We start from the raw sequence: 12469 nt of genomic DNA, 5'->3' as shown, positions 1-12469 counted from the left end.
CCTGGTTTTTAGCTTCCTCTTGACCAGCCTCAGCTTCAGGTTACTTCTATGTTGATCTTGAAATAACTGTGCACTTCTCAGTCATCCCATGAAGCCTGTCCATATGGCCCTCACTGGGACAGGTGTGGCTGGTCCTCTGAGCTCCCTCTAGAACCACCGGGCCAGACACACAGCCCACTCTCTGGACCCCCAGTCCTACTGAACTTGGACTCAGTTTGCCAAATCTGCTTCTATACCCACCTCACACAAATAAACTTATGTGTGTGCACACACGCATCCACAACACACATCCACAACATACACACAACACATACAAAACACACCACACACATACACATAGTCATCCTTTGCATGCCTTAGGATGTAACATCCTCCCATACTCTGTTTCTCCATTTGCTTGGTTCTGGCCCTGAAACCCAGTCTGACCCTACTGCCTTGAAGGTCCCATCAGCAGAAATTCTTCAAACCCAAGGAACTGAGTCCTCATGCAGCTGTGACCTGGTCCTGCTACAACAGGGCATGTGGAAAGCTGGGATTCAAGCCATGTCTGAATATTGGAGACATTAATCCAGAGTGGGTCAAGCTCTCTGGACAGAGACCGCCTCCAGCCCAAACTCTACTCACCTCATGCTTGTCATTGGATCCAAAATCGTTACCACTGAGGAGAGTCACTGCAGAGTGTTCCAGTTATTTTTGATGGTGCAATTTATTACTTACCACATACTCTGACTGTGCAAACCACAGCCCTCGATACATGCATCACCCTGGAAGGAAAATGTGTCGGATCATCAGATTCTCATAAACTGAGGCATGCGTGGGCTCCGACTTAGATTTTCCATCCAGTGAAGCTCAGCGTTAGCTTGGGGACTGTTCTTTTTGCTCCCCAACACTTACATTGAAAGCTTGCCTGACCCTTCACTTCTTTGTCGATTGGTTAATGATCTGAAAGTCATCAGAACCGGAACTTCAGGCAGCCTTGGTGCAATTTGAAGACCTATCACTAACGTGTGTGTGTTTTTTATTTCAGGCTTTAATCACCCATATAATTATCATTTTTTAATGAACTGCCAATCAAAGACACACAGTAAAATTTACATCAACCTTGGATTAAATTGTGGAACAAAAGTGATTTCCTAAATGTGGTTCTTCTCTCCCCTATCATCTCCAGCCCACGTATCTGAGTTTCTTCCATAGTACACTCAGGAAGCTCAGGGTTTCCCAGCTGCCATCCTGCCCCACACTCCCTCCTCTCTCTCCTTCTACCCTAACCACCCAAGAACCTCTTAAGAGCCTTTCCATTAGGAAAATAGCTCAAAGAAGGTGAGGTATGGGGAAGAGGGTTGGGGGTGGGTGGGTGGAGGGAGGGACATTAGGGACAACTTGGCCCAACCCCCTCACCTTGAGGCTGGGAAGTCTGAAGATCAAAGATGTGAGGTGAGTTGCCCAAAGTCAGTAGAATCTTGGGAGATGGAGGGAAATCTCAGCGGGAGGGTGGGGGGTAGGGAAAGTAGGGTGGGGAAGGGACCAGTGAAAGCAAGGAGCGGGGAAGGGGAGAGGCAGGATTTCACAAATGCCTGACAGCCCGGAAGAATTATGCTTTAGCCTTAAATCACACCCCGCAGGCAGTTCTAATCAAAATGCAAACTCTAAATATAATTCATATGAAGTATGTTCCGGAAATCCTTTTGCCTAAATATGTCTTCAGTTATTAAGACACTTTCGTTGGGGCTTGCATTCTCCTCAAAGGCAATGTCTATGTCTCAGGGGCAGAAATGTGGGTGATTTTTCTCTTTAACTTTCCTCTTTGAACTTTTTCTGCCTCTTGTGAATTCTTCACAGTAAGCATACATAACTTTAACAAAAGCTATAAAAAACATTTTAAAACAAAAATTAGAATATTTTAATAATCTATTTTACCTTAATTTTACAGGTAATGACAGCTTTGCAGATCTGACCTTGCAGAGTTGGGTTAAAAGCTAAATAGACAAGATGATACCAAAAGAAGCAGTTTAAATTTTGTAATATAGATCGTGATTTATGTGAATACCCTTTGGAGCAATTTTAAATGTCCACAGGTACATTTTCACCTGAGCACATCCTAGTGTGTTCAGTTCTAGAATCATCCCAGAATGGAAAGAACTCTTTCAGAGAGCAGCATGAATTTGCTGGGGCTTGCTGTTGACCTGTAATTTTCAAGGACTTCTAGGTTTATCCAGAAAGATGCACAAGAACTGTTTGGAATGGTTGGGAAGGAAAGAATCCAGATAACTTCCAATAGTAAAGCAATAAAATTAATTAACAGCAGCTACTGCTAGAAAATGGAAAGTGGAAGTTTGTCAATACTTTCCTGAATAATTTAAGCCAAACAATCTATATAATGCCTAATGGATAGGCAACATTCCATAGATATTGTCAATGATTATTATCATAATACATTCCTCAGGACTACAATTCCCAAAATGTATCACTTCTCTTCTTGTCTGCCTACAATTCCCAAAATGCACTGCTCTTCTTCCATCCAGCCTCCCTGCCTATTCATTGCCTTTCTGGGAAAAGTAGATATGAGAGCTGGTGGGGAAAGGAAAATACAGGCCCCAGTGGGGAGAAGTAGCTGATCACACAACTTTCTTGACAGTCCTACATCCCTAAATTAGGAGACAGAATGATTAAAAAAAAAAAAAGTTGTCCTGATTTTGTTCCAGCAAAGCCTGGGAGTATCATCACTGACTCTCTAGAATTGCTTGTGTTTATTTGCCTGTTCAGTTTTACCCAGCTCTGTTTTGTGTTAAAATTGATGTCAATTCCTCCAAGATCATGGTATTAAGATGTCTGCTAGTTATGAGTGTTTCATGTTGCAATGAGTTTCAGTATTTTGCTGTTTTTATGGCTGTTAGTGAGAAGTTACAGAAGGGGCTACATGATTTCAGATTGGAAATTGGACCAGATTTCTGTGATTCTTTGAGTTGTTTTGGATTTAGAACAAGAATGATACCAAGTGTTGCATCGAAAGATATTACACAGTGTTAAAAATTCATATGGTAGAGTCTTTCTGACACCTTAAAACGATACAGAACATAGATTATTCAGGAAAAGAGTCACTCACTGGCTGAGTAGTGTCCAACTCTTAGAGACCATACGAACTGTAGACTACCAGATTCTTCTGTCCATAGTATTCTCCAGGCAAGAATACTGCAGTGGGTTGCCATTTCCTCCTTCAGGGGATCTTCCCAATCCAGGGATCGAATCAGAGTCTGCTGCGTCTCCTGTGTTGGCAGACAGATTGTTTACCACTGAGCCACCTAGGAAGCCCTCAGAAAAAGAATAAAATGTCTCTAAGAAGAGGCTAAGCCTGAAATTTTCAGAAAACCATATTTTAGGAACAATTTTGAGAGGTATTAATAATATACATTAAAATTTTAATGAGGTGAAAATTGCTATATCTATAAATTAAGTTAAATCATATCAAATTGCTATTTTTATAGATTAAAAAACAGTTATATATTGACAATTTCAAATGGTTCATGCTAGAAGCTGAATTTTTCAGCAAACATTTTTTTGAGCACTTACTATGCTCAGGATTCTGCTGTGGGGCTCACAGGTTTGAGAAAGACCTAGCACTTGCTCTTCAAAAAGCAGCATTTCAGAGATCCCACTGATCAGGTCTTAGACAGGAGCTGACAGAACAATCCTTGGAAGAAAAGCTATGACCAACCTCAGTCAGTTCAGTCACTCAGTCATATGACCAACCTAGACAGCATGTTAAAAAGCAGAGACATTACTTTGCCAACAAAGGTCCATCTACTCAAGGCTATGGTTTTTCCAGTAGTCATGTATGGATGTGAGAGTCAGACTATAAAGAAAGCTGAGCACTGAAGAACTGATGCTTTGAACTGTGGTGTTGCAGAAGACTCTTGAGAGTCCCTTGGACTGCAAGGAGATTCAACCAGTCCATCCTAAAGGAAATCAGTCCTGCATATTCATTGGAAGGACTGATGCTGAAGCTGAAGCGCCAATACTTTGGCCACCGGATGCAAAGAACTGACTCATTGGAAAAGACCCTGATGCTGGGAAAGATTGAAGGCGGGAGGAGAAGGGGATGACACAGGATGAAATGGTTGGATGGCATCACCGACTCAATGGACATGAGTTTGAGCAAGCTCTGGTAGTTGGTGATGGACAGGGAGGCCTAGCGTGCTGCGGTCCATGGGGTCACAGAGTCGGAAACAACTGAGTGACTGAACTGAACTGACAGAGCAACAGGAATGGAGACACTGAAAAGTTTTGTATTGTTTTAAATGCAGACATAACAACAGTACTGAAGCTCAAGGACACAGTGAAGGGTGCTGAGGCCAAGCACTACGGAGCATCACTGGGACCATCTACAATTGCTCTGGGAGCAAGTTGCTGGTGTCTCTTTGCTTTTGCATGGCATCACTGGATATGGACTGCTGGTCAGGTTAAGCAGCTATTGATGTGGCTGGAGGAGGACTGGTCTTCAATTAACAATGGTTTGACTATAAAACACACAACATGAGCTGGTCTGAAAAGAGGCTATGTTCTTAAGGTGCACCTTGAAAAGCTGCCATCATTAGCCATTGCTGAAGGAAACCACCACCAGCAGGAGAGAGAGAGTTCAACTGGGAAGATATGCCCCCCTCCCCAGCCCCATCACACTGTGACCCACTGGGAAATGACACCCAGGGAAGCAAGAAAATGTTCTTTGTAAAAAATATTTGTTTATGTGTTTATTTTTGGCTGTGTTGGGTCTTCGTTGATGTGTGGGCTTTCTTAGCTGCAGTAAGCAGGGGCTACTCTTTGTTGCGGGGCATGAGCTTCTCATTGTGGTGGCTTCTCTTGTTGCAGAGCACAGGCTCTAGAGCGCAGGCTCAGTAGCTGTGGCCCACAGGATTAGTTGCATGTGGAATCTTCCAGGACGAGGGATTGAACCCACGTCTCCTGCACTGGCAGGTGGATTCTTATCCACTGAGTCACCAGGGAAGTCCCAAGAAAATGTTCTTTTATGATAATTTTCATTCTGGAAAAAAAAAGATGAACAATTTGCCAAGGAATTCTATTGTGTTGGACGATCCTCATATTCTAAGGTGAAGGCTCAGATCAGTTACTGAGGTTTGAACTGTAAGCAGCGTTAGAAATCTCAGTGAAGATTGTGGCCAGAACACAGTTTATAAAGGTTTGCTCATGGATAGGAAGCTTGCATCTGATGTAAATCTTTTCAAAGAAAAGACCGGTTATCATGTGTAAAATAGATAACTAGTGGGAAGCTGCTATGTAACACAGGGAGTCCAGCCTGGTGCTCTGTGATGACCTAGAGGGATGGGATGAGGGAGGGGAAGGAGACTCAAGAGGGAGAAAGGGGATATATACACACACACACACACACACACACACACACACACACACAAATATGTATATGACTGATTCGTGTTGTTGAATGGCAGAAAGCAACACAACATTGTAAAGCAATTTTACTCAAATTAAAAATAAATTTAAAAAAAAAGAAAGAAAAGACAGGTATTTGGAAATGCTTGGAGAAGGAAATGGCAACCCACTCCAGTATTCTTGCCTGGAAAATTCCATGGACAGAGAAACCTGGTAGGCTGCAGTCCATGGGGTTGCAAAGAGTCGAACACGACTTCACTTTCACTTTCATTTTCTGTTTTTCACTGTGTTTTCCGGTGAGTCTGTGCATTTTAATTTACCCTTAATTGTGCTCTGTGTGGCAAAGGAAAGGCCTCAAGGAGAGTGGACAAACATCAAAACCTTTAAAAATGTTTAAATATCAAAGGGAAGATGAATAACCCATTGTGGTATGATTAGGCATAAAACAGAGTAATTAAATACAATGAAAGAAGATATATGGTAATTTAAGCTAACTAAAAAGGAAGAGGAGATGCTCTTTCTTCAACTATAAAATTATCAATGAAGAAATTTTCATGAGCACCATCTGTTGAGATATTTAATATTAAGCTAGATAAATAAGTCAAAAATACTTTGTCCTCTAACTGGAGGATGAACCCAAACTGAGTTACAGAATATCCTGAGATATATACAATCATTACTTTTTTACTTGGGAACATGAGATCATCAAAATTTGGAATTTCTGTTAGTTTATGAAGAGCTGCTCTGAGGTCCACTACAGAACTTGGGGGTAAGAGAAGAGCTTTTCTAGTAAAACTAGTGTATCTCTCAAATATAATCAAGGAAACCAGCGTGCTTCCAAAAATCTCAAGAAAATAAGAAGAAACATCACTGAAATTGATGATGGTACTGTTTACTGATGATCCTGTCATGCAGTTTTGGCCCACTGACCTCTGCCCTGTAAGTCCCATTTCTTAGGTGCTTTACTATAATATTTGGAGGGAATGTAGGTGTGGGGATTCTAGTTGTTAGATGGGTGGTTTCCTCTGAAGGCATCAAGGCTCCTCTCCAATATTTGCAGTTGCTTTCCTTCCAGACAGTCCAAGAATTGTTTCCTGCTCCTCGCGGTCTAGTTGTGGCTGCATGACTTGCTTTGGCAGGGCTGTGAGTGGAGGTGGCATGTGTTACTTCAGGAGGGTGTTCCCTGTCCCCACAATCAAAGCAAGGCAGTGACTGTGGAGGTGACCCCAAGCCACCTTGCAGAGGAAGGACCTGCAGTGGCCTTTGCGGGAACAAGAACAACAGCTCTGTTGCTTTTAAGCCCGCGTCTTGGAGATATCACAGCAACACTGCCAAGTCTTATTCTGGTACTAATCCCAACAGTAAATTAACCAAATTTCTGGCTGTAAGTCAATCTCCTCTAAGTGTAGTTAGTATAAATCAGTTTCCCAAGGCCTCATCAATCTTGGGACAATTGAAAACATGAAATGTCTAAATCAAGTTAAAGAACAGGTTCTGGAGCTGCAGAGACGCTGCTGGGGTCACAATTTGGAAGAATCAGTCTTGTCCTGTCAATGTTCTTCAAAAAGAGGATCAAGACGGGCTGCAGACCTGAACTCAGGGAAGGCTCCTGACCATGAATGGAGGAGAACCACATACGTTCTGTCCACAACAACTACACACAAAGCAAGGCAGCATCACTCCACCCCTAGCTGGCTCTGGGCAGAGTTTGGCCCCAGTCAGAAAACTGGTTGACATCCAGGTCACATTTGACAGTCTTTAAGTGAAAGTGAAAGTCCCTCAGTCCTGTCTGACTCTTTGCGAACCCATGGATTATACAGTCCATGGAATTCTCCAGGCCAGAATACTCGAGTGGGTAGCCTTTTCCTTCTCCAGGGGATATCCCCAACCCAGGGATTGAACCCAGGTCTCCCGCAAAGCAGGCAGATTTTTTACCAGCTGAGCCACAAGGGAAGCCCAAGAATCCTGGAGTGGGTAGCCTATCCCTTCTCCAGGGGATCTTCCCAATGCATGGATTGAACCCAGGTCTCCCGCATTGCAGGTGGATTCTTTATCAGCTGAGCTACCAAAGTTCAGTAGCTCAGGCTTAGTGTTTTTGTTTGTAGTTTGTTTATATACAACCCTCTGCATTAATTATCATGCAATTGGAAATGTGAAAATCCAAGCTAAACCACAGGAAGGAAAAAATTGGACTTGTATGTGCAAACATCCAGCTATTTTAAATCATTTTGCCCTTCAAGTGAAATCGCTCAGTCGTGTCTGACTCTTTGCGACCCCATGGACTGTAGCCTACCAGGCTCCTCTCTCCATGGGATTTTCCAGGCAAGAGTACTGGAGTGGGTTGCCATTTCCTTTTCTGGGAGATCTTCCCGACCCAGGGTTTGAACCCAGGTCTCCTGCATAGTAGTCAGCAGTTTTACCGTCTAAGCCACCAGTTAAGTCTATTTTGCCCTTAAGAAACTACCAAACCCTTAACAATGGAAGAGAGATGGGGGTAATGAAAACCGACTAGTAGCTGCGTTTATTGTTTCAGGATCAACACCCCCAGCCCAAGGCCTGATCATGCTGTGACAAAGAACTTGGAGACTTATGCTCAGTGAGAAAGGCAGACACTGAAGACCTCCTATGTGTGAACATTAATATGAAATGTCTGGAATATGGAAATCCATAGAGACGAAAGCAGACAAGCGATTTGTGGTAGAATCACTGTTGGCTGGATCTGAATCTCAGCCTGACCCACATTCCTGGAACTCATCTCTCTGAGTCAGTGTTTCCTGCTGTGATCTCAGGGGCCACCTCTCCTCCTGAGGACCCTGGTCACCGCTCCCTCAAATCTGGGGAAGGAGGGTGCGGGTCTGAGTCCACACACAGACACACCGCAGTGCCACTGTGGGGTTATCTGCCAATCTTGCCACTCTCAGGGATTCCGCATGGCAGCTCTAAATGAGAGGAGGGAAATTCACCTTTATTATTTTTTTCCATTTTTAAAAATTATTTTAGTATAATTGCTTTACAGGGTTGTGTTAATTTCCTGCTGTACCAAGAAGTGAATCAGCCACATGTATACGTATACCCCCTCCCTCTTGAACCTCCCCCCACCGCCCCCATCCCACCCCTCTAGGTCATCACAGAGCACCGAGCTGAGCTCCCTGTGCCATACAGCAGCTTCCCACCAGCTCCACACCAGGCCGAGTGGCCTTATTCTTGGCCTGACTTTTCTCCCCTCATAGAGTTGCTGCTGCCAACACCATTAATCTGTTCCTAAACCACGTGTTGGCCCACAGACGATGTTCATCTGTCTTTACCCCTGCCACACAGTTCCTTCCTCTATTAAAACTAATATTTTAATTGCAAAGAGGCTCTGCCTGGAAGTCCTTCCAATGCCCCAGGCTCTCTGCCTGCACTCTTAATCTGGTAGGACTCATCTGACCGCAAGAAACTCTTGGAGCCTCAGGGAAGCTTAGCAGGTCTCACCGAGGCAGCAAAAGAGGAGACTGTTCTAAATAAGCTATCAGGAGGCCCCCTGCCCCTAAGTGGTTCTGGCTCCCTGAAACACTGCTGTTGCTGCTGCTAAGTCGCTTCAGTCATGTCTGACTCTGTGCGACCCCATAGACGGCAGCCCACCAGGCTCCCCCATCCCTGGGTCTCTCCAGGCAAGAACACTGGAGTGGGTTGCCATTGCCTTCTCCTCCTGAAACCCTGAGGCAGGCTCTTTGCCCAGACCAGGTGAAGTTCATGACCAGAGCCTCCTGCTGGACTTATTCTGGCCATTTGCTACCCACAAGCTCTGGAAATCAGCGTCCGGATGAGAGGAAGGAGAGGCCACCTGTCCACATCTGGCTAGATCACGTCCACTTCCTACCCCAGCCCACAAAACAGTGTGGCAGCCTGCAGTGAGCAAATGGACAGGTGGACAGAGGAAGGCTCGCTGGGCTCCTGTCCAGCATTCTAGGGCTCAGGATGGGCAGGGAGCAGGTTTCCCTTCATCTCCCTGTATTTGATGTGGTCTTCATCTCCCAGGAAGTCACCCTAGGACCTCAGGGAAGCTGCATGGCATAAGGGAAGGGGCAGCCCCAGCTGTGGGGAGAACGGGCTGAGACGGGGGTTGTGCTGCAAGTTTGGGTAAAGGGTCAGACCAATCCTACTGACTCTAAAGGCAAGAAGATGCTTGGAAGGTCAAGGTAGCAATGACCAGATCTCTTGAGTTGGGTCCGATTCGCCTCTTCCCCCTTCCACAGCTTGGCCTCCCAGCGCCACACATCTGGGAGGGAACCCCAGAATCGAGGGCAAGTGAGGTTCAGGAAGGCAAGTGAGGCTCAGCATTGTTGTGTCTGGCCGTGCCTCCCTCCATGTGAAATCGCTGTCTTGAGGGTGGTGTCTACATGGCGGGGCCCTCTTGAAGAAGCTCCTCTGACACCTAGAGAAAGTGAAGGCCTGGGGAGAGCGTCCAAGGCTGATGGCAGGCTACCCAACACTCACTGTAACTCAGGGTGGTTGGGCTTGAGTTTCAGTATCCAGGAAACCACGGGGCTACCCCTTCACAGGTGCAGCTTCCTGTCTGCACCCAAACTCAGGCTATCCTACTGAATTAATCTGAAAATCGCTTCGTTTAATCATTAATCTGGCAGCAGAGTTGTACTTAAGCTTCCAGAGGGAGCTGTTTAGCCAGCCTTATGCTAAACACAGATTCATCACAGAGAATTTTCCATGCTTGGCGATGAAGGACAAATTCCACCTTCACTCCCGTCACTCTATAAATAAGTTTTCCCACCTATCAGAGCAGAAATGCTCTGGCTGATTTGTGTTGAGGTTTGACAGAAAACAACAAAATTCTGTAAAGCAATTAGCCTTCAATAAAAAAAAAAAAAACAATTTTTTTTTTAAAAAGCACTTCTGAAGAGTTTAAGACTTTATTCTGACTTAACTGGTTGGGAAAGCAATATTGGGAGTTTTGACAGTCCATTTGATCTCATTATCTGAGTCTATAATCTAAAGATGTGGATGAACATTTACTGTGAATGGTTAGATGCCCCTGAAATGCTCCACTGAGCATGTCCATGAACTATGTTAATTATTTACTAGTCTTAATAGGTTTCTCTTTAACAGTTTAGTTGTTAGAGATCATTGCCGGCTCAGCCCTGGGTCTGGGTTGAGGCACTTGTTCCCACAGAGGCTCACCTGGGAAGAACGAACCACCAAGCCTTGCCAACATCCCCGCAGGCCTTTGGCTTTGTCTCATTTGTCTGGCCACTGAACCGGCAGCAGAAGGCCCTCACCTCTTCTCCAGTGGCAGAGGCAAGTCAACCCCCAATTTCTTCCTGGAAGCAGCTCAGTGAGTCTTATGGTGGGTCATCCAGTCACATACAACCCGTTGTGTACAGTGGCCACTCAGCCTGAGCCCTGCTCCTAGATGGAAGAAAGCATGCTAGAACACTCAAGGGCTTCCCTGGTGGCTCAGTGGTAAAGAATCCGCCTGCCGATGCAGGAGGCATGAGTTTGGTCCCTGGTCCAGGAAGATCCCACATGTCGTCCCCATAGGGACGACAATAGCACCCCAATAGGTGCTCTGCATCTATTGAACCTCTGCTCTAGAGCCTGGGAGCTGTAACCACTGAAGCCTGCACACCCTAGAGCCCGCGGCTCCTCAACAAGAGAAGCCACCCCAATGAGAAGCCCACACACCTGGAGAGTAGCCCCCACAGCAACTAGAGAAAAGCCCATGCAGCAACATAGACCGGGCACAGCCAAAAGAGGAAGAAAGAAAGAACATGAACAAGCCGCATTGCACACACCTCACAAGTACCACGCTGGATATTTTGCTAGAACCTTCTCTCCCAAGATTTCTTCCTTTTCCCAACATTCCTGTGAGAGAATCAGTGGGGCCTCCGAGGCCGAATGAGGAAACCCAGCCCGTGTGCTCCTTGGTAAAGGGTGTGACATAACCCCCTCAGGGAACCATCCCCTGGGCAGCACGGTTGGCCCTTCCCTTTGCATTGACCTTCTGGCTGGCTTTCGCCGACCTTGGGGATGACATGCACTCCTCCACATTAGAAAGTCTCCTTTAATGTCTGTGGAGGTGATGAACGTCTGCAGAACTCTGAACACATGCAACAGCCTGTTTAACGAGAAGCAGACACAGGAGGAAGGATGTGGTCTTCCCCGGCCAGAGTGAAGCAGGCTCTGGGCCAGGAGCCTCATTCTGAGTCACCAGGCCACTCCCTGCTGTGTTCTCATCAGCTCCGGGGGCTGTGAAACACATTGATGGTTTCCTATCCTGAGCTCAGCAGAGGCCCTGGCTCAGTTCTCCACAGTTTAATAGAAAAGACTTCAATGTGTAATGAATATAAAATTTCTCTTTTTATAGACGGTCCAGCAAATAGAAAGATCCTTTAAGGAGAAGGCGAAATATGAACTGCAACGTGCTTCGCTGATCCTGTGTTCTTCTGAGCTGGAGCCAACAAAGTAGCTAAGGATGCTGCTGGTAAATGCATTGAAACCTTGCCGTAGGGCCGCTGATCATTCTCAAATGTCTCTTCTGCCCAGATACCTTCCTGCTCCACCCACCTCCTTGAGGAAACCAAAGCAGTCTGCTATCATGGGAGCCAAACCACAACTTCTATGGCCCATCCTGTCCTAACAGAATTTTTGTGGCCCTAGTTATGGGGTGAATTGTATGGCCCACCTTCACTCCTACAAACTCACATGCTGAAGCCTTAGTCCCAGGACCTCAGAATGTGACTGTATTTGGAGATAGAAATATTTTGGGCTGTGCTGGGTCTTCATTGCTGCACGTGGGCTTTCTCTAGTCGCAGTGTGCTGGCTTCTCATTTCAGTGGCCTCTCTTGCTGTAGAGCAGGGGCTCTAGGCAGAGCGTGTGGGCTCAGTAGTTGTGGTGCATGGGCTTAGTTGCCCTACAGTGCGTGGAATCTTCCCAGGCCAGGGACTGAACCCCTGCGCTGACAGGCAGACTCTAAACCCCTGGACTACAAGGGAAGTCCCTGGAGATAGAGCCTTTAGTAAGGTAATTAAAGTGAAATGAGGCCACGAGGGTGACTCTAATCCTATCTGC

The sequence above is a fragment of the Bubalus bubalis genome, chromosome 6 (genome assembly GCF_019923935.1).
Source record: "Bubalus bubalis isolate 160015118507 breed Murrah chromosome 6, NDDB_SH_1, whole genome shotgun sequence".
NCBI lineage: Eukaryota > Metazoa > Chordata > Mammalia > Artiodactyla > Bovidae > Bubalus > Bubalus bubalis.
This window is presented reverse-complemented; position numbering follows the sequence as displayed.